At 42.2% G+C, this 20,674-nt stretch overlaps 1 protein-coding gene across 3 annotated transcripts in view; it reads left to right on the top strand.

Moving 5' to 3' along the window:
- Positions 1 to 20,674, top strand: part of LOC136852626 (uncharacterized) — a 200,956-nt gene that overhangs the window by 70,864 nt on the left and 109,418 nt on the right. The window lies entirely within an intron of this gene.

Genomic DNA, 20,674 nt, shown 5'->3' with positions numbered 1-20,674 from the left:
GGCCCAAAAAATTTTACATCCCGAAAATTAATAGAACTGTACTAACAAGGGTTAGTTACGTCGGAAATTTTGAAAGTTCTATTTTTTGAGGCTGGCATCTTTTTTTTTTTTTTTTTTTTTTTTTTTTTTTTTTACACCCCAGGTTTAGAATATGCCACCTTCTCCACGCAAGGGTCCCGGCTGAATTGGACCCCTGGGCCCCACAAACAAACCCAAAAGAGGACCTCTTACCAAAGATTTCCTCCGGAATCGACGGAGGTGGCCATCATTACATGAATGACTATGCTCTAGTTTAAGAAAATGATAGTCTTCGTATTGGCGCCAAAATCTTCACCGAAGAATCCCTGAAGACTCCTTGAAGATTCTTTCTTCAGCTGAATTGGGCCCTGGGCCCCACAAAAAAAAAACAAAAAAGGACCCCTTAGCAAAGATTTCCTCCAGAATCGCCGGAGGTGGCCATCATTACATGAATGACTATGCTCTAGTTTGAGAAAATGATAGTCTTCGTATTGGCGCCAAAATCCTCACCGAAGAATCCCTGAAGACTCCTTGAAGATTCTTTCTTCAGCTGAATTGGACCCCTGGGCCCAACAAAAAAAAACAAAAAAGGACCCCTAAGCAAAGATTTCCTCCGGAATCGCCGGAGGTGGCCATCATTACATGAGTGACTATGCACTAGTTTGAGAAAATGATAGTCTTCGTATTGGCGCCAAAATCCTCACCGAAGAATGCCTGAAGACTCCTTGAAGATTCTTTCTTCAGCTGAATTGGACCCCTGGGCCCCACAAAAAAAAAACAAAAAAGGACCCCTTAGCAAAGATTTCCTCCGGAATCGCCGAGGTGGCCATCATTACATGAATGACTATGCTCTAGTTTGAGAAAACGATATTCTTCGTATTGGCGCCAAAATCCTCCCCGAAGAATCCCTGAAGACTCCTTGAAGATTCTTTCTTCAGCAGTATAACAAGGGTCCCGGCTGAATTGGACCCCTGGGCCCCTTAAAAAAAAACAAAAAAGGACCCCTTAGCAAAGATTTCCTCCGGAATCGCATGAGGTGGCAATCATTACATGAATGACTATGCTCTAGTTTGAGAAAATGATAGTCTTCGTATTGGCGCCAAAATCTTCACCGAAGAATCCCTGAAGACTCCTTGAAGATTCTTTCTTCAGCTGCATTGGACCCCTGGGCCCCACAAAAAAAAACAAAAAGGACCCCTTAGCAAAGATTTCCTCCGAATCGCGGAGGTGGCCATCATTACATGAGTGACTATGCTCTAGTTTGAGAAAATGATAGTCTTCAGATTGGCGCCAAAATCTTCACCGAAGAATCCCTGAAGACTCCTTGAAGATTCTTTCTTCAGTTGAATTGGACCTCTGGGCCCCACAAAAAAAAAAAAAGGACCCTTATCAAAGATTTCCTCCGGAATCGCCGGAGGTGGCCATCATTACATGAATGACTATGCTCTAGTTTGAGAAAATGATAGTCTTCGTATTGGCGCCAAAATCCTCACCGAAGAATCCCTGAAGACTCCTTGAAGATTCTTTCTTCAGCTGAATTGGACCCCTGGGCCCCACAAAAAAAAACAAAAAGGACCCCTTGCAAAGATTTCCTCCGAATCGCCGAGGTGGCCATACATGAATGACTATGCTCTAGTTTGAGAAAATGATAGTCTTCGTATTGGCGCCAAAATCTTCACCGAAGAATCCCTGAAGACTCCTTGAAGATTCTTTCTTCAGCTGAATTGGACCCCTGGGCCCCACAAAAAAAAAAAAAAACAAAAAGGACCCCTTAGCAAAGACTTCCTCCGAATCGCCGGAGGTGGCCATCATTACATGAATGACTATGCTCTAGTTTGAGAAAATGATAGTCTTCGTATTGGCGCCAAAATCTTCACCGAAGAATCCCTGAAGACTCCTTGAAGATTCTTTCTTCAGCTGAATTAGACCCCTGGGCCCCATAAAAAAAAAAAAAAACAAAAAAGGACCCCTTAGCAAAGATTTCCTCCGGAATCGCCGGAGATGGCCATCATTACATGAATGACTATGCTCTAGTTTGAGAAAATGATAGTCTTCGTATTGGCGCCAAAATCTTCACCGAAGAATCCCTGAAGACTCCTTGAAGATTCTTTCTTCAGCTGAATTGGACCCCTGGGCCCCACAAAAAAAAAAAAAAAAAAAGGACCCCTTAGCAAAAGATTTCCTCCGAATCGCCGGAGGTGGCCATCATTACATGAATGACTATGCTCAAGTTTGAGAAAATGATAGTCTTCGTATTGGCGCCAAAATCTTCACCGAAGAATCCCTGAAGACTCCTTGAAGATTCTTTCTTCAGCTAAATTGGACCCTGGGCCCCGCAAAAAAAACAAAAAGGACCCCTTAGCAAAGATTTCCTCCGGAATCGCCGGAGTTGGCCATCATTACATGAATGACTATGCTCTAGTTTGGGAAAATGATAGTCTTCGTATTGGCGCCAAAATCTTCACCGAAGAATCCCTGAAGACTCCTTGAAGATTCTTTCTTCAGCTGAATTGGACCCCTGGGCCCCATAAAAAAAAAACAAAAGGACCCCTTAGCAAAGATTTCCTCCGGAATCGCCGGAGGTGGCCATCATTACATGAATGACTATGCTCTAGTTTGAGAAAATGATAGTGTTCGTATTGGCGCCAAAATCCTCACCGAAGAATCCCTGAAGACTCCTTGAAGATTCTTTCTAGAGCTAAATTGGACCCCTGGGCCCCACAAAAAAAAAAAGTACCCCTTAGCAAAGATTTCCTCCGGAATCGCCCGAGGTGGCCATCATTACATGAATGACTATGCTCTAGTTTGAGAAAATGATAGTCTTCGTATTGGCGCCAAAATCCTCACCGAAGAATCCCTGAAGACTTCTTGAAGATTCTTTTTTTAGCAGTATAACAAGGGTCCCGGCTGAATTGGACCCCTGGGCCCCACAAAAAAAAACAAAAAAGGACCCCTTAGCATAGATTTCCTCCGGAACCGCCGGAGGTGGCCATCATTACATGAATGACTATGCTCTAGTTTGAGAAAATGATAGTCTTCGTATTGGCTCCAAAATCCTCACCCAAGATTCCCTGAAGACTCCTTGAATACTCTATCTTCAGCAGTATAACAGGTGTCATTTTTCAATTTCAAGGGTAATTTCTACCATTTATATAGCTGGTAGCCTATCATCATTGGCACTCTGTTGTAGTATTCCATGTGTGATTTTTCAGTTTCAAGGTTCCTGTAACCTTGTAAGTAATGCAGGTGTCATTTTGAAATTGCAAGGATCATATGTAAAATTAACAAAAAACACCAACTTTGAGGTCCCATAGCCGAGAGGGAACCTGCCACGGACATGAGGCTCCAATTAGAGCCCCTTTGTTTTGATCCGTTCTATTAAAAAAATTCATACAAAACATCAATACGTTCAGGCCTTGCTGAGTTTTGGATGCCTGAATTTTTATTGTATAAACTAAAAAATCGACTTTGAGGCCCCGTAGCTAAGAGTCATTTTAGAATTATGCAAGTCTGAATTTCCATTCATCGATTTTTGGAAACTGGAAATATTGGCCCAAAAAATTTTACATCCCGAAAATTAATAGAACTGTACTAACAAGGGTTAGTTACGTCGGAAATTTTGAAAGTTCTATTTTTTGAGGCTGGCATTTTTTTTTTTTTTTTTTTTTTACACCCCAGGTTTAGAATATGCCACCTTCTCCACGCAAGGGTCCCGGCTGAATTGGACCCCTGGGCCCCACAAACAAACACAAAAGAGGACCTCTTACCAAAGATTTCCTCCGGAATCACCGGAGGTGGCCATCATTACATGAATGACTATGCTCTAGTTTGAGAAAATGATAGTCTTCGTATTGGCGCCAAAATCTTCACCGAAGAATCCCTGAAGACTCCTTGAAGATTCTTTCTTCAGCTGAATTGGAGCCCTGGGCCCCACAAAAAAAAACAAAAAAGGACCCCTTAGCAAAGATTTCCTCCGAAATCGCCGGAGGTGGCCATCATTACATGAATGACTATGCTCTAGTTTGAGAAAATGATAGTCTTCGTACTGGCGCCAAAATCCTCACCGAAGAATCCCTGAAGACTCCTTGAAGATTCTTTCTTCAGCTGAATTGGACCCCTGGGCCCCACAAAAAAAAAAAAAAGGACCCTTTAGCAAAGATTTCCTCCGGAATCGCCGGAGGTGGCCATCATTACATGAGTGACTATGCACTAGTTTGAGAAAATGATAGTCTTCGTATTGGCGCCAAAATCCTCACCGAAGAATCCCTGAAGACTCCTTGAAGATTCTTTCTTCAGCTGAATTGGACCCCTGGGCCCCAAAAAAAAAAAAAAAGGACCCCTTAGCAAAGATTTCCTCCGGAATCGCCGGAGGTGGCCATCATTACATGAATGACTATGCTCTAGTTTGAGAAAATGATACTCTTCGTATTGGCCCCAAAATCCTCACCGAAGAATCCCTGAAGACTCCTTGAAGATTCTTTCTTCAGCAGTATAACAAGGGTCCCGGCTGAATTGGACCCCTGGGCCCCTTAAAAAAAAAACAAAAACGGACCCCTTAGCAAAGATTTCCTCCGGAATCGCCTGAGGTGGCAATCATTACATGAATGACTATGCTCTAGTTTGAGAAAATGATAGTCTTCGTATTGGCGCCAAAATCTTCACCGAAGAATCCCTGAAGACTCCTTGAAGATTCTTTCTTGACCTGCATTGGACCCCTGGGCCCCACAAAAAAAAAAAACAAAAAAGGACCCTTTAGCAAAGATTTCCTCCGGAATCGCCGGAGGTGGCCATCATTACATGAATGACTATGCTCTAGTTTGAGAAAATGATAGTCTTCGTATTGGCGCCAAAATCTTCACCGAAGAATCCCTGAAGACTCATTGAAGATTCTTTCTTCAGTTGAATTGGACCCCTGGGCCCCACAAAAAAAAACAAAAAAGGACCGCTTAGCAAAGATTTCCTCCGGAATCGCCGGAAGTGGCCATCATTACATGAATGACTATGCTCTAGTTTGAGAAAATGATAGTCTTCGTATTGGCGCCAAAATCCTCACCGAAGAATCCCTGAAGACTCCTTGAAGATTCTTTCTTCAGCTGAATTGGACCCCTGGGCCCCACAAAAAAAAAAAAACAAAAAGGACCCTTAGCAAAGATTTCCTCCGAATCGCCGGAGGTGGCCATCATTACATGAATGACTATGCTCTAGTTTGAGAAAATGATAGTCTTCGTATTGGCGCCAAAATCTTCACCGAAGAATCCCTGAAGACTCCTTGAAGATTCTTTCTTCAGCTGAATTGGACCCCTGGGCCCCACAAAAAAAAAAAAAAAAAGGACCCTTAGCAAAGATTTCCTCGGAATCGCTGGAGGTGGCCATCATTACATGAATGACTATGCTCTAGTTTGAGAAAATGATAGTCTTCGTATTGGCGCCAAAATCTTCACCGAAGAATCCCTGAAGACTCCTTGAAGATTCTTTCTTCAGCTGAATTGGACCCCTGGGTTAAAAAAAAAAAAAAAAAAAAAAAGGACCCCTTAGCAAAGATTTCCTCCGGAATCGCCGGAGATGGCCATCATTACATGAATGACTATGCTCTAGTTTGAGAAAATGATAGTCTTCGTATATGCCAAAATCTTCACCGAAGAATCCCCTGAAGACTCCTTGAAGATTCTTTCTTCAGCAGTATAACAAGGGTCCCGGCTGAATTGGACCCCTGGGCCCCACAAAAAAAAAACAAAAAAGGACCCCTTAGCAAAGATTTCCTCCGGAATCGCCGGAGTTGGCAACCATTACATGAATGACTATGCTCTAGTTTGAGAAAATGATAGTCTTCGTATTGGCGCCAAAATCTTCACCGAAGAATCCCTGAAGACTCCTTGAAGATTCTTTCTTCAGCTGAATTGGACCTCTGGGCCACAAAAAAAAAAAAACAAAAAAGGACCCCTTAGCAAAGGTTTCCTCCGGAATCGCCGGAGGTGGCCATCATTACATGATTGACTATGCTCTAGTTTGAGAAAATGATAGTCTTCGTATTGGCGCCAAAATCTTCACCGAAGAATCCCTGAAGACTCCTTGAAGATTCTTTCTTCAGCTGAATTGGACCCCTGGGCCCCACAAAAAAAAAAAAAGGACCCCTTAGCAAAGATTTCCTCCGAATCGCGGAGGTGGCCATCATTACATGAATGACTATGCTCTAGTTTGAGAAAATGATAGTCTTTTTATTGGCGCCAAAATCCTCACCGAAAAATCCCTGAAGATTCCTTGAAGATTCTTTCTTCAGCTGAGGTGGACCCCTGGGCCCTACAAAAAAAACAAAAAGGACCCTTAGCAAAGATTTCCTCCGGAATCGCCGGAGGTGGCCATCATTACATGAGTGACTATGCTCTAGTTTGAGAAAATGATAGTGTTCGTATTGGCGCCAAAATCCTCACCGAAAGAATCCCTGAAGACTCCTTGAAGATTCTTTCTTCAGCTGAATTGGACCCCTGGGCCCCACAAAAAAAAAAAAAAAAAAAGGACCCTTAGCAAAGATTTCCTCCGGAATCGCCGGAGGTGGCCAACATTACATGAATGACTATGCTCTAGTTTGAGAAAATGATAGTCTTCGTATTGGCGCCAAAATCCTCACCGAAGAATCCCTGAAGACTCCTTGAAGATTCTTTCTTTAGCTGAATTGGACCCCTGGGCCCCACAAAAAAAAAAAAAAAAAGGACCCCTTAGCAAAGATTTCCTCCGGAATCGCCGGAGGTGGCCATCATTACATGAGTGACTATGCTGTAGTTTGAGAAAATGATAGTCTTCGTATTAGCGCCAAAATCTTCACCGAAGAATCCCTGAAGACTCCTTGAAGATTCTTTCTTCAGTTGAATTGGACCCCTGGGCCCCAAAAAAAAAAAAAAAAGGACCCCTTAGCAAAGATTTCCTCCGAATCGCCGGAGGTGGCCATCATTACATGAATGACTATGCTCTAGTTTGAGAAAATGATAGTGTTCGTATTGGCGCCAAAATCCTCACCTGAAGAATCCCTGAAGACTCCTTTGAAGATTCTTTCTTCAGGTGAATTGGACCCCTGGGCTCCACAAAAAAAAAAAAAAAAAAAAAAAGGACCCTTAGCAAAGATTTCCTCCGAATCGCCGGAGGTGGCCATCATTACATGAATGACTATGCTCTAGTTTGAGAAAATGATAGTATTCGTATTGGCGCCAAAATCTTCACCGAAGAATCCCTGAAGACTCCTTGAAGATTCTTTCTTCAGTAGTATAACAAGGGTCCCGGCTGAATTGGACCCCTGGGCCCCATAAAAAAAAAAAAAAAAAGGACCCCTTAGCAAAGATTTCCTCCGGAATCGCCGGAGGTGGCAATCATTACATGAATGACTATGCTCTAGTTTGAGAAAATGATAGTCTTCGTATTGGCGCCAAAATCTTCACCGAAGAATCCCTGAAGACTCCTTTGAAGATTCTTTCTTCAGCTGAATTGGACCCTGGGCCCCACAAAAAAAAAAACAAAAAGGACCCTTTAGCAAAGATTTCCTCCGGAATCGCTGGAGGTGGCCATCATTACATGAATGACTATGCTCTAGTTTGAGAAAATGATAGTCTTCGTATTGGCGCCAAAATCTTCAACGAAGAATCCCTGAAGACTCCTTGAAGATTCTTTCTTCAGCTGAATTGGACCCCTAAATTTGAAAAACAAAAAAAAACAAAAAGGACCCTTAGCAAAGATTTCCTCCGGAATCGCCGGAGGTGGCCATCATTACATGAATGACTATGCTCTAGTTTGAGAAAATGATAGTCTTCGTATTGGCGCCAAAATCCTCACCGAAGAATCCCTGAAGACTCCTTGAAGATTCTTTCTTCAGCTGAATTGGACCCCTGGGCCCCACAAAAAAAAAAAAAAACAAAAAGGACCCCTTAGCAAAGATTTCCTCCGGAATCGCCGGAGGTGGCCATCATTACATGAATGACTATGCTCTAGTTTGAGAAAATTATAGTCTTCATATTAGCGCAAAATCTTCACCGAAGAATCCCTGAAGACTCCTTGAAGATTCTTTCTTCAGCTAAATTGGACCCCTGGGCCCCACAAAAAAAACAAAACAAAAAGGACCCTTAGCAAAGATTTCCTCCGAATCGCCGGAGTTGGCCATCATTACATGAATGACTATGCTCTAGTTTGAGAAAATGATAGTCTTCGTATTGGCGCCAAAATCTTCACCGAAGAATCCCTGAAGACTCCTTGAAGATTCTTTCTTGAGCTGAATTGGACCCCTGGGCCCCATAAAAAAAAAAAAAAAAAAAGGACCCCTTAGCAAAGATTTCCTCCGGAATCACCGGAGGTGGCCATCATTACATGAATGACTATGCTCTACTTTGAGAAAATGATAGTCTTCGTATTGGCGCCAAAATCCTCACCGAAGAATCCCTGAAGACTCCTTGAAGATTCTTTCTTCAGCATTATAACAAGGGTCCCGGCTGAATTGGACCCCTGGGCCCCACAAAAAAAAACAAAAAAGGACCCCTTAGCAAAGATTTCCTCCAGAATCGCCGGAGGTGGACATCATTACATGAATGACTATGCTCTAGTTTGAGAAAATGATAGTCTTTGTATTGGCGCCAAAATCTTCACCAAAGAATCCCTGAAGACTCCTTGAAGATTCTTTCTTCAGCTGAATTGGACCCCTGGGCCAAAAAAAAAAACAAAAAGGACCCTTAGCAAAGATTTCCTCCGGAATCGCCTGAGGTGGCCATCATTACATGAATGACTATGCTCTAGTTTGAGAAAATGATAGTCTTCGTATTGGCGCCAAAATCTTCACCGAAGAATCCCTGAAGACTCCTTGAAGATTCTTTCTTCAGTTGAATTGGACCCCTGGGCCCCACAAAAAAAAAAAAAAAAAAGGACCCCTTAGCAAAGATTTCCTCCGGAATCGCTGGAGGTGGCCATCATTACATGAATGACTATGCTCTAGTTTGAGAAAATGATAGTCTTCGTATTGGCGCCAAAATCCTCACCGAAGAATCCTGAAGACTCCTTTGAAGATTCTTTCTTCAGCAGTATAACAAGGGTCCTGGCTGAATTGGACCCTGGGCCCCAAAAAAAAAAAAAAAAACAAAAAGGACCCTTAGCAAAGATTTCCTACGGAATCGCCGGAGGTGGAAATCATTACATGAATGACTATGCTCTAGTTTTAGAAAATGATAGACTTCGTATTGGCGCCAAAATCTTCACCGAAGAATCCCTGAAGACTCCTTGAAGATTCTTTCTTCAGCTGAATTGGACCCCTGGGCCCCACAAAAAAATAAAAAAAAAAAAAAGGACCCCTTAGCAAATATTTCCTCCGGAATCGCCGTAGGTGGCCATCGTTACATGAATGACTATGCTCTAGTTTGAGAAAATGATAGTCTTCGTATTGGCGCCAAAATCCTCACCGAAGAATCCCTGAAGACTCCTTGAAGATTCTTTCTTCAGCAGTATAACAAGGGTCCCGGCTGAATTGGACCCCTGGGCCCCACAAAAAAAAACAAAAAAGGACCCCTTAGCAAAGATTTCCTACGGAATCGCCGGAGGTGGCCATCATTACATGAATGACTATGCTCTAGTTTGAGAAAATGATAGTCTTCGTATTGGCGCCAAAATCTTCACCGAAGAATCCCTGAAGACTCCTTGAAGATTCTTTCTTCAGCTGAATTGGACCCCTGGGCCACAAAAAAAAACCAAAAAGGACCCCTTAGCAAAGATTTCCTTTGGAATCGCCGGAGGTGGCCATCATTACATGAATGACTATGCTCTAGTTTGAGAAAATGATAGTCTTCGTATTGGCGCCAAAATCTTCACCGAAGAATCCCTGAAGACTCCTTGAAGATTCTTTCTTTAGTTCAATTGGACCCCTGATCCCCACAAAAAAAAAACAAAAAAGGACCCCTTAGCAAAGATTTCCTCCGGAATCGCCGGAGGTGGCCATCATTACATGAATGACTATGCTCTAGTTTGAGAAAATGATAGTCTTCGTATTGACGCCAAAATCCTCACCGAAGAATCCCTGAAGATTCCTTGAAGATTCTTTCTTCAGCTGAATTGGACCCCTGGGCCCCACAAAAAAAAAAAAAGGACCCCTTAGCAAAGATTTCCTCCGGAATCGCCGGAGGTGGCCATCATTACATGAATGACTATGCTCTAGTTTGAGAAAATGATAGTCTTCGTATTGGCGCCAAAATCCTCAAGACTTTGAAGAAGAATCCCTGAAGACTCCTTGAAGAGTCTTTCTTCAGCTATAACAAGGGTCCTGGCTGAATTGGACCCCTGGGCCCCACAAAAAAAAAAAAAAAAAGGACCCCCTTAGCAAAGATTTCCTCCGAATCGCCGGAGGTGGCCATCATTACATGAATGACTATGCTCTAGTTTGAGAAAATGATAGTCTTCGTATTGGCGCCAAAATCTTCACCAAAGAATCCCTAAAGACTCCTTTGATGATTCTTTCTTCAGCTGAATTGGACCCCTTGGCCCCACAAAAAAAAAAAAAAAAAGGACCCTTAGCAAAGATTTCCTCCGGAATCGCCGGAGGTGGCCATCATTACATGAATGACTATGCTCTAGTTTGAGAAATGATAGTCTTCGTATTGGCGCCAAAATCTTCACCGAAGAATACCTGAAGACTCCTTGAAGATTCTTTCTTCAGCTGAATTGGACCCCTGGGCCCCACAAAAAAAAAAAAAAGGACCCCCTTAGCAAAGATTTCCTCCGGAATCGCCGGAGGTGGCCATCATTACATGAATGACTATGCTCTAGTTTGAGAAAATGATAGTCTTCGTATTGGCGCCAAAATCTTCACCGAAGAATCCCTGAAGACTCCTTGAAGATTCTTTCTTGAGCTGAATTGGACCCCTGGGCCCCATAAAAAAAAAAAAAAAAAGGACCCTTAGCAAAGATTTCCTCCAGAATCGCCGGAGGTGGCCATCATTACATGAATGACTATGCTCTAGTTTGAGAAAATGATAGTCTTCGTATTGGCGCCAAAATCTTCACCGAAGAATCCCTGAAGACTCCTTTCAAGATTCTTTCTTCAGCTGAATTAGACCCCTGGGCCCCACAAAAAAAAAAACAAAAAATGACAACTTAGCAAAGATTTCCTCCGGAATCGCCGGAGGTGGCCATCATTACATGAATGACTATGCTCTAGTTTGAGAAAATGATAGTCTTCGTATTGGCGCCAAAATCTTCACTAAAGAATCCCTGAAGACTCCTTAAAGATTCTTTCTTCAGCTGAATTGGACCCCTGGGCCCCATAAAAAAAAAAAAAAAAAGGACCCCTTAGCAAAGATTTCCTCCAGAATCGCCGGAGGTGGCCATCATTACATAAAGGACTATGCTCTAGTTTGAGAAAATGATAGTCTTCGTATTGGCGCCAAAATAATCACCGAAGAATTCCTGAAGACTCCTTGAAGATTCTTTCTTCAGCAGTATAACAAGGGTCCTGGCTGAATTGGACCCCTGGGCCCCACAAAAAAAAAAAAGGACCCCTTAGCAAAGATTTCCTCTGGAATCGCCGGAGGTGGCCATCATTACATGAATGACTATGCTCTAGTTTGAGAAAATGATAGTCTTCGTATTGGCGCCAAAATCTTCACCGAAGAATCCCTGAAGACTCCTTTGAAGATTCTTTTTTCAGCTGAATTGGACCCCTGGGCCCTACAAAAAAAAAAAAAAGGACCCCTTAGCAAAGATTTCCTCCGAATCGCCGGAGGTGGCCATCATTACATGAATGACTATGCTCTAGTTTGAGAAAATGATAGTCTTCGTATTGGCGCCAAAATCTTCACCGAAGAATCCCTGAAGACTCCTTTGAAGATTCTTTCTTCAGCTGAATTGGACCCTGGGCCCCACAAAAAAAAAAAAAAAAGGACCCCTTAGCAAAGATTTCCTCCGGAATCGCCGGAGGTGACCATCATTACATGAATGACTATGCTCTAGTTTGAGAAAATGATAGTCTTGATATTGGCGCCAAAATCCTCACCCAAGATTCCCTGAAGACTCCTTGAAGACTCTTTCTTCAGCAGTATAACAGGTGTCATTTTTCAATTTCAAGGGTAATTTCTACCATTTATATAGCTGGTAGCCTTTCATCATTTTCACTCTGTTGTAGTATTCCATGTGTGATTTTTCAGTTTCAAGGTTCCTGTAACCTTGTCAGTAATGCAGGTGTCATTTTGAAATTGCAAGGATCATATGTAAAATTAACAAAAACACCAACTTTGAGGTCCCATAGCCGAGAGGAACCTGCCACGGACATGAGGCTCCAATTAGAGCCCCTTTATTTTGATCCGTTCTATTAAAAAATTCATACAAAACATCAATACGTTCAGGCCTTGCTGAGTTTTGGATGCCTGAATTTTTATTGTATAAACTAAAAATCGACTTTGAGGCCCCGTAGCTAAGAGTCATTTTAGAATTATGCAAGTCTGAATTTCCATTCATCGATTTTTGGAAACTGAAATATTGGCCCAAAAATTTTACATCCCCAAAATTAATAGAACTGTACTAACAAGGGTTAGTTAGGTCGAAAATTTTGAAAGTTCTATTTTTTTGAGGCTGTTTTTTTTTTTTTTTTTTTTTTTTTACACCCCAGGTTTAGAATATGCCACCTTCACCACGCAAGGGTCCCTGGCTGAATTGGACCCCTGGGCCCCTACAAACAAACCCAAAAAGGACCCCTTACCAAAGATTTCCTCCGAATTGCCGGAGGTGGCCATCATTACATGAATGACTATGCTCTAGTTTGAGAAAATGATAGTCTTTGTATTAGCGCCAAAATCTTCACCGAAGAATCCCTGAAGACTCCTTGAAGATTCTTTCTTCAGCTGAATTGGACCCCTGGGCCCCAAAAAAAAAAAAACCAAAAAGGACCCCTTAGCAAAGATTTCCTCCGAATCGCGGAGGTGGCCATCATTACATGAATGACTATGCTCTAGTTTGAGAAAATGATAGTCTTCGTATTGGCGCCAAAATCTTCACCGAAGAATCCCTGAAGACTCCTTGAAGATTCTTTCTTCAGCTGAATTGGACCCTGGGCCCCAAAAAAAAAAAAAAAAAAGGACCCTTAGGCAAAGATTTCCTCCGGAATCGCCGGAGGTGGCCATCATTACATGAATGACTATGCTCTAGTTTGAGAAAATGATAGTCTTCGTATTGGCGCCAAAATCCTCACCGAAGAATCCCTGAAGACTCCTTGAAGATTCTTTCTTCAGCTGAATTGGACCCTGGGCCCCAAAAAAAAAAAAAAAAAAAAGGACCCCTTAGCAAAGATTTCCTCCGGAATCGCCGGAGGTGGCCATCATTACATGAATGACTATGCTCTAGTTTGAGAAAATGATAGTCTTCGTATTGGCGCCAAAATCTTCACCGAAGAATCCCTGAAGACTCCTTGAAGATTCTTTCTTCAGCTGAATTGGACCCCTGGGCCCCACAAAAAAAAACAAAAAGGACCCTTTACCAAAGATTTCCTCCGGAATCGCCGGAGTTGGCCATCATTACATGAATGACTATGCTCTAGTTTGAGAAAATGATAGTCTTCGTATTGGCGCCAAAATCTTCACCGAAGAATCCCTGAAGACTCCTTCAAGATTCTTTCTTCAGCTGAATTGGACCCCTGGGCCCCATAAAAAAAAAAAAAAAAAAAAAGGACCCCTTAGCAAAGATTTCCTCCGGAATCGCCGGAGGTGGCCATCATTACATGAATGACTATGCTCTAGTTTGAGAAAATGATAGTCTTCGTATTGGCGCCAAAATCCTCACCGAAGAATCCCTGAAGACTCCTTGAAGATTCTTTCTTCAGCAGTATAACAAGGGTCCCGGCTGAATTGGACCCCTGGGCCCCACAAAAAAAAAACAAAAAAGGACCCCTTAGCAAAGATTTCCTCCGGAATCGCCGGAGGTGGCCATCATTACATGAATGACTATGCTCTAGTTTGAGAAAATGATAGTCTTCGTATTGGCGCCAAAATCTTCACCAAAGAATCCCTGAAGACTCCTTGAAGATTCTTTCTTCAGCTGAATTGGACCCCTGGGCCACAAAAAGAAAAAAACAAAAAAGGACCCCTTAGCAAAGATTTCCTCCGGAATCGCCTGAGGTGGCCATCATTACATGAATGACTATGCTCTAGTTTGAGAAAATGATAGTCTTCGTATTGGCGCCAAAATCTTCACCGAAGAATCCTGAAGACTCCTTTGAAGATTCTTTCTTCAGTTGAATTGGACCCCTGGGCCCCAAAAAAAAAAAAAAAAAAGGACCCCTTAGCAAAGATTTCCTCCGGAATCGCCGGAGGTGGCCATCATTACATGAATGACTATGCTCTAGTTTGAGAAAATGATAGTCTTCGTATTGGCGCCAAAATCCTCACCGAAGAATCCCTGAAGACTCCTTGAAGATTCTTTCTTTCTATCAGGGTCCCGGATGAATTGGACCCCTGGGCCCCAAAAAAAAAAACAAAAAGGACCCCTTAGCAAAGATTTCCTCCGGAATCGCCGGAGGTGGCCATCATTACATGAATGACTATGCTCTAGTTTGAGAAAATGATAGTCTTCGTATTGGCGCCAAAATCTTCACCGAAGAATCCCTGAAGACTCCTTGAAGATTCTTTCTTCAGCTGAATTGGACCCCTGGGCCCCACAAAAAAAAAAAAACAAAAAGGACCCTTAGCAAAGATTTCCTCCGGAATCGCCGGAGGTGGCCATCATTACATGAATGACTATGCTCTAGTTTGAGAAAATGATAGTCTTCGTATTGGCGCCAAAATCTTCACCGAAGAATCCCTGAAGACTCTTTGAAGATTTTTTTCTAACAAGGGTCAGCTGAATTGGACCCCTGGGCCCCACAAAAAAAAAAAAAAAAAAAAAGGACCCCTTAGCAAAGATTTCCTCCGGAATCGCCGGAGGTGGCCATCATTACATGAATGACTATGCTCTAGTTTGAGAAAATGATAGTCTTCGTATTGGCGCCAAAATCTTCACCGAAGAATCCCTGAAGACTCCTTTGAAGATTCTTTCTTCAGCTGAATTGGACCCCTGGGCCACAAAAAAAAAAACAAAAAGGACCCCCTTAGCAAAGATTTCCTTTGGAATCGTCGGAGGTGGCCATCATTACATGAATGACTATGCTCTAGTTTGAGAAAATGATAGTCTTCGTATTGGCGCCAAAATCTTCACCGAAGGGTCCCTGAAGACTCCTTGAAGATTCTTTCTTTAGTTGAATTGGACCCCTGATCCCCACAAAAAAAAAACAAAAAAGGACCCCTTAGCAAAGATTTCCTCCGGAATCGCCGGAGGTGGCCATCATTACATGAATGACTATGCTCTAGTTTGAGAAAATGATAGTCTTCGTATTGGCGCCAAAATCTTCACCGAAGAATCCCTGAAGATTCCTTGAAGATTCTTTCTTCAGCTGAATTGGACCCCTGGGCCCCACAAAAAAAAAAAAAAAAAAAAAGGACCCCTTAGCAAAGATTTCCTCCGGAATCGCTGAGGTGGCCATCATTACATGAATGACTATGCTCTAGTTTGAGAAAATGATAGTCTTCGTATTGGCGCCAAAATCCTCACGAAGAATCCCTGAAGACTCCTTGAAGATTCTTTCTTCAGTATAACAAGGGTCCCTGGCTGAATTGGACCCCTGGGCCCCACAAAAAAAAAACAAAAAGGACCCTTAGCAAAGATTTCCTCCTGAATCGCCGGAGGTGGCCATCATTACATGAATGACTATGCTCTAGTTTGAGAAAATGATAGTCTTCGTATTGGCGCCAAAATCTTCACCAAAGAATCCCTAAAGACTCCTTGATGATTCTTTCTTCAGCTGAATTGGACCCCTTGGCCCCACAAAAAAAAAAAAAAAAAAAAAGGACCCTTTAGCAAAGATTTCCTCCGGAATCGCCGGAGGTGGCCATCATTACATGAATGACTATGCTCTAGTTTGAGATAATGATAGTCTTCGTATTGGTGCCAAAATCTTCACCGAAGAATCCCTGAAGACTCCTTGAAGATTCTTTCTTCAGCTGAATTGGACCCCTGGGCCCCACAAAAAAAACAAAAAAGGACCCCTTAGCAAAGATTTCCTCCGGAATCGCCGGAGGTGGCCATCATTACATGAATGACTATGCTCTAGTTTGAGAAAATGATAGTCTTCGTATTGGCGCCAAAATCTTCACCGAAGAATCCCTGAAGACTCCTTGAAGATTCTTTCTTCAGCTGAATTGGACCCCTGTTCCCCAAAAAAAAAAAAAAAAAAAAAAGGACCCCTTAGCAAAGATTTCCTCCAGAATCGCCGGAGGTGGCCATCATTACATGAATGACTATGCTCTAGTTTGAGAAAATGATAGTCTTCGTATTGGCGCCAAAATCTTCACCGAAGAATCCCTGAAGACTCCTTGAAGATTCTTTCTTCAGCTGAATTGGACCCCTGGGCCCCACAACAAAAAAAAACAAAAATGAGGACCCTTAGCAAAGATTTCCTCCGGAATCGCCGGAGGTGGCCATCATTACATGAATGACTATGCTCTAGTTTGAGAAAATGATAGTCTTCGTATTGGCGCCAAAATCTTCACTAAAGAATCCCTGAAGACTCCTTGAAGATTCTTTCTTCAGCTGAATTGGACCCCTGGGCCCCACAAAAAAAAAAAAAAGGACCCCCTTAGCAAAGATTTCCTCCAGAATCGCCGGAGGTGGCCATCATTACATGAATGACTATGCTCTAGTTTGAGAAAATGATAGTCTTCGTATTGGCGCCAAAATCTTCACCGAAGAATTCCTGAAGACTCCTTGAAGATTCTTTCAGTATTCAGCTGAATTGGACCCCTGGGCCCCACAAAAAAAAAAAAAAAAGGACCCCTTAGCAAAGATTTCCTCTGGAATCGCCGGAGGTGGCCATCATTACATGAATGACTATGCTCTAGTTTGAGAAAATGATAGTCTTCGTATTGGCGCCAAAATCTTCACCGAAGAATCCCTGAAGACTCCTTGAAGATTCTTTCTTCAGCTGAATTGGACCCCTGGGCCCCACAAAAAAAAAAAACAAAAAGGACCCCTTAGCAAAGATTTCCTCCGGAATCGCCGGAGGTGGCCATCATTACATGAATGACTATGCTCTAGTTTGAGAAAATGATAGTCTTCGTATTGGCGCCAAAATCTTCACCGAAGAATCCCTGAAGACTCCTTGAAGATTCTTTCTTCAGCTGAATTGGACCCCTGGGCCCCACAAAAAAAAAAAAAAACAAAAAGGACCCTTAGCAAAGATTTCCTCCGGAATCGCCGGAGGTGACCATCATTACATGAATGACTATGCTCTAGTTTGAGAAAATGATAGTCTTCGTATTGGCGCCAAAATCCTCACCCAAGATTCCCTGAAGACTCCTTGAAGACTCTTTCTTCAGCAGTATAACAGGTGTCATTTTTCAATTTCAAGGGTAATTTCTACCATTTATATAGCTGGTAGCCTTTCATCATTTTCACTCTGTTGTAGTATTCCATGTGTGATTTTTCAGTTTCAAGGTTCCTGTAACCTTGTCAGTAATGCAGGTGTCATTTTGAAATTGCAAGGATCATATGTAAAATTAACAAAAAACACCAACTTTGAGGTCCCATAGCCGAGAGGGAACCTGCCACGGACATGAGGCTCCAATTAGAGCCCCTTTATTTTGATCCGTTCTATTAATAAAATTCATACAAAACATCAATACCTTCAGGCCTTGCTGAGTTTTGGATGCCTGAATTTTTATTGTATAAACTAAAAAATCGACTTTGAGGCCCCTTAGCTAAGAGTCATTTTAGAATTATGCAAGTCTGAATTTCCATTCATCGATTTTTGGAAACTGAAATATTGGCCCAAAAAATTTTACATTTGAAAATTAATAGAACTGTACTAACAAGGGTTAGTTAGGGTCGAAAATTTTGAAAGTTCTATTTTTTTGAGGCTGGAATTTTTTTTTTTTTTTTTTTTTTTTTTACACCCCAGGTTTAGAATATGCCACCTTCACCACGTAAGGGTCCCGGTTGAATTGGACCCCTGGGCCCCACAAATAAACCCAAAAAAGGACCCCTTACCAAAGATTTCCTCCGGAATTGCCGGAGGTGGCCATCATTACATGAATGACTATGCTCTAGTTTGAGAAAATGATAGTCTTCGTATTGGCGCCAAAATCTTCACCGAAGAATCCCTGAAGACTCCTTGAAGATTCTTTCTTCAGCTGAATTGGACCCCTGGGCCACAAAAAAAACAAAAAGGACCCCTTAGCAAAGATTTCCTCCGGAATCGCCGGAGGTGGCCATCATTACATGAATGACTATGCTCTAGTTTGAGAAAATGATAGTCTTCGTATTGGCGCCAAAATCTTCACCGAAGAATCCCTGAAGACTCCTTTGAAGATTCTTTCTTCAGCTGAATTGGACCCCTGGGCCCCAAAAAAAAAAAAAAAGGACCCCTTAGCAAAGATTTCCTCCGGAATCGCCGGAGGTGGCCATCATTACATGAATGACTATGCTCTAGTTTGAGAAAATGATAGTCTTCGTATTGGCGCCAAAATCTTCACCAAAGAATCCCTGAAGACTCCTTGAAGATTCTTTCTTCAGCTGAATTGGACCCCTGGGCCCCACAAAAAAAAAAAAAAAAGGACCCCTTAGCAAAGATTTCCTCCGGAATCGCTGGAGGTGGCCATCATTACATGAATGACTATGCTCTAGTTTGAGAAAATGATAGTCTTTGTATTGGCTCCAAAATCCTCACCCAAGATTCCCTGAAGACTCCTTGAAGACTCTTTCTTCAGCAGTATAACAGGTGTCATTTTTCAATTTCAAGGGTAATTTCTACCATTTATATAATTGGTAGCCTTTCATCATTGGCACTCTGTTGTAGTATTCCATGTGTCATTTTTCAGTTTCAAGGTTCCTGTAACCTTGTCAGTAATGCAGGTGTCATTTTGAAATTGCAAGGTTCATGTGTAAAATTAACAAAAAACACCAATTTTGAGGTCCCATAGCCGAGAGGGAACCTGCCACGGACATAAGGCTCCAATTAGAGCCCCTTTATTTTGATCCGTTCTATTAAAAAAATTCATACAAAACATCAATATGTTCAGGCCTTGCTGAGTTTTAGATGCCTGAATTTTTATTGTATAAACTAAAAAATCGACTTTGAGGCCCCGTAGCTAAGAGTCATTTTAGAATTATGCAAGTCTGAATTTCCATTCATCGATTTTTGGAAACTGGAAATATTGGCCCAAAAAATTTTACATCCCGAAAATTAATAAAACTGTACTAACAAGGGTTAGTTAGGTCGAAAATTTTGAAAGTTCTATTTTTGAGGCTGGATTTTTTTTTTTTTTTTTTTACACCCCAGGTTTAGAATATGCCACCTTCACCACGCAAGGGTCCCGGCTGAATTGGACCCTGGGCCCCACAAACAAACCCAAAAAAGGACCCCTTAGCAAAGATTTCCTCCGGAATCGCCGGAGGTGGCCATCATTACATGAATGACTATGCTCTAGTTTGAGAAAATGATAGTCTTCGTATTGGCGCCAAAATCTTCACCGAAGAATCCCTGAAGACTCCTTGAAGATTCTTTCTTCAGCTGAATTGGACCCCTGGGCCCCACAAAAAAAAAAAGAAAAAAAGGACCCCTTAGCAAAGATTTCCTCCGGAATCGCCGGAGGTGGCCATCATTACATGAATGACTATGCTCTAGTTTGAGAAAATGATAGTCTTCGTATTGGCGCCAAAATCTTCACCGAAGAATCCCTGAAGACTCCTTGAAGATTCTTTCTTCAGCAGTATAACAAGGGTCCCGGCTGAATTGGACCCCTGGGCCCCACAAAAAAAAAAAAAAAAAAAAAAGGACCCCTTAGCAAAGATTTCCTCCGGAATCGCCGGAGGTGGCCATCATTACATGAATGACTATGCTCTAGTTTGAGAAAATGATAGTCTTCGTATTGGCGCCAAAATCTTCACCGAAGAATCCCTGAAGACTCCTTGAAGATTCTTTCTTCAGCTGAATTGGACCCCTGGGCCCCACAAAAAAAACAAACAAAAAAGGACCCCTAACAAAGATTTCCTCCGGAATCGCCGGAGGTGGCCATCATTACATGAATGACTATGCTCTAGTTTGAGAAAATGATAGTCTTCGTATTGGCGCCAAAATCCTCACCGAAGAATCCCTGAAGATTCCTTGAAGATTCTTTCTTCAGTAGTATAACAAGGGTCCCGGCTGAATTGGAACCCTGGGCCCCACAAAAAAAAAAAAAACAAAGAAAGGACCCCTTAGCAAAGATTTCCTCCGGAATCGCCAAAGGTGGCCATCATTACATGAATGACTATGCTCTAGTTTGAGAAAATGATAGTCTTCGTATTGGCGCCAAAATCTTCACCGAAGAATCCCTGAAGACTCCTTGAAGATTCTTTCTTCAGCTGAATTGGACCCCTGGGCCCCACAAAAAAAAAAAAAAAAAAAAAGGACCCTTAGCAAAGATTTCCTCCGGAATCGCCGGAGGTGGCCATCATTACATGAATGACTATGCTCTAGTTTGAGAAAATGATAGTCTTCGTATTGGCTCCAAAATCCTCACCCAAGATTCCCTGAAGACTCCTTGAAGACTCTTTCTTCAGCAGTATAACAGGTGTCATTTTT

Source organism: Macrobrachium rosenbergii, chromosome 25 (assembly GCF_040412425.1).
Source record: "Macrobrachium rosenbergii isolate ZJJX-2024 chromosome 25, ASM4041242v1, whole genome shotgun sequence".
NCBI lineage: Eukaryota > Metazoa > Arthropoda > Malacostraca > Decapoda > Palaemonidae > Macrobrachium > Macrobrachium rosenbergii.
This window is presented reverse-complemented; position numbering and strand designations above follow the sequence as displayed.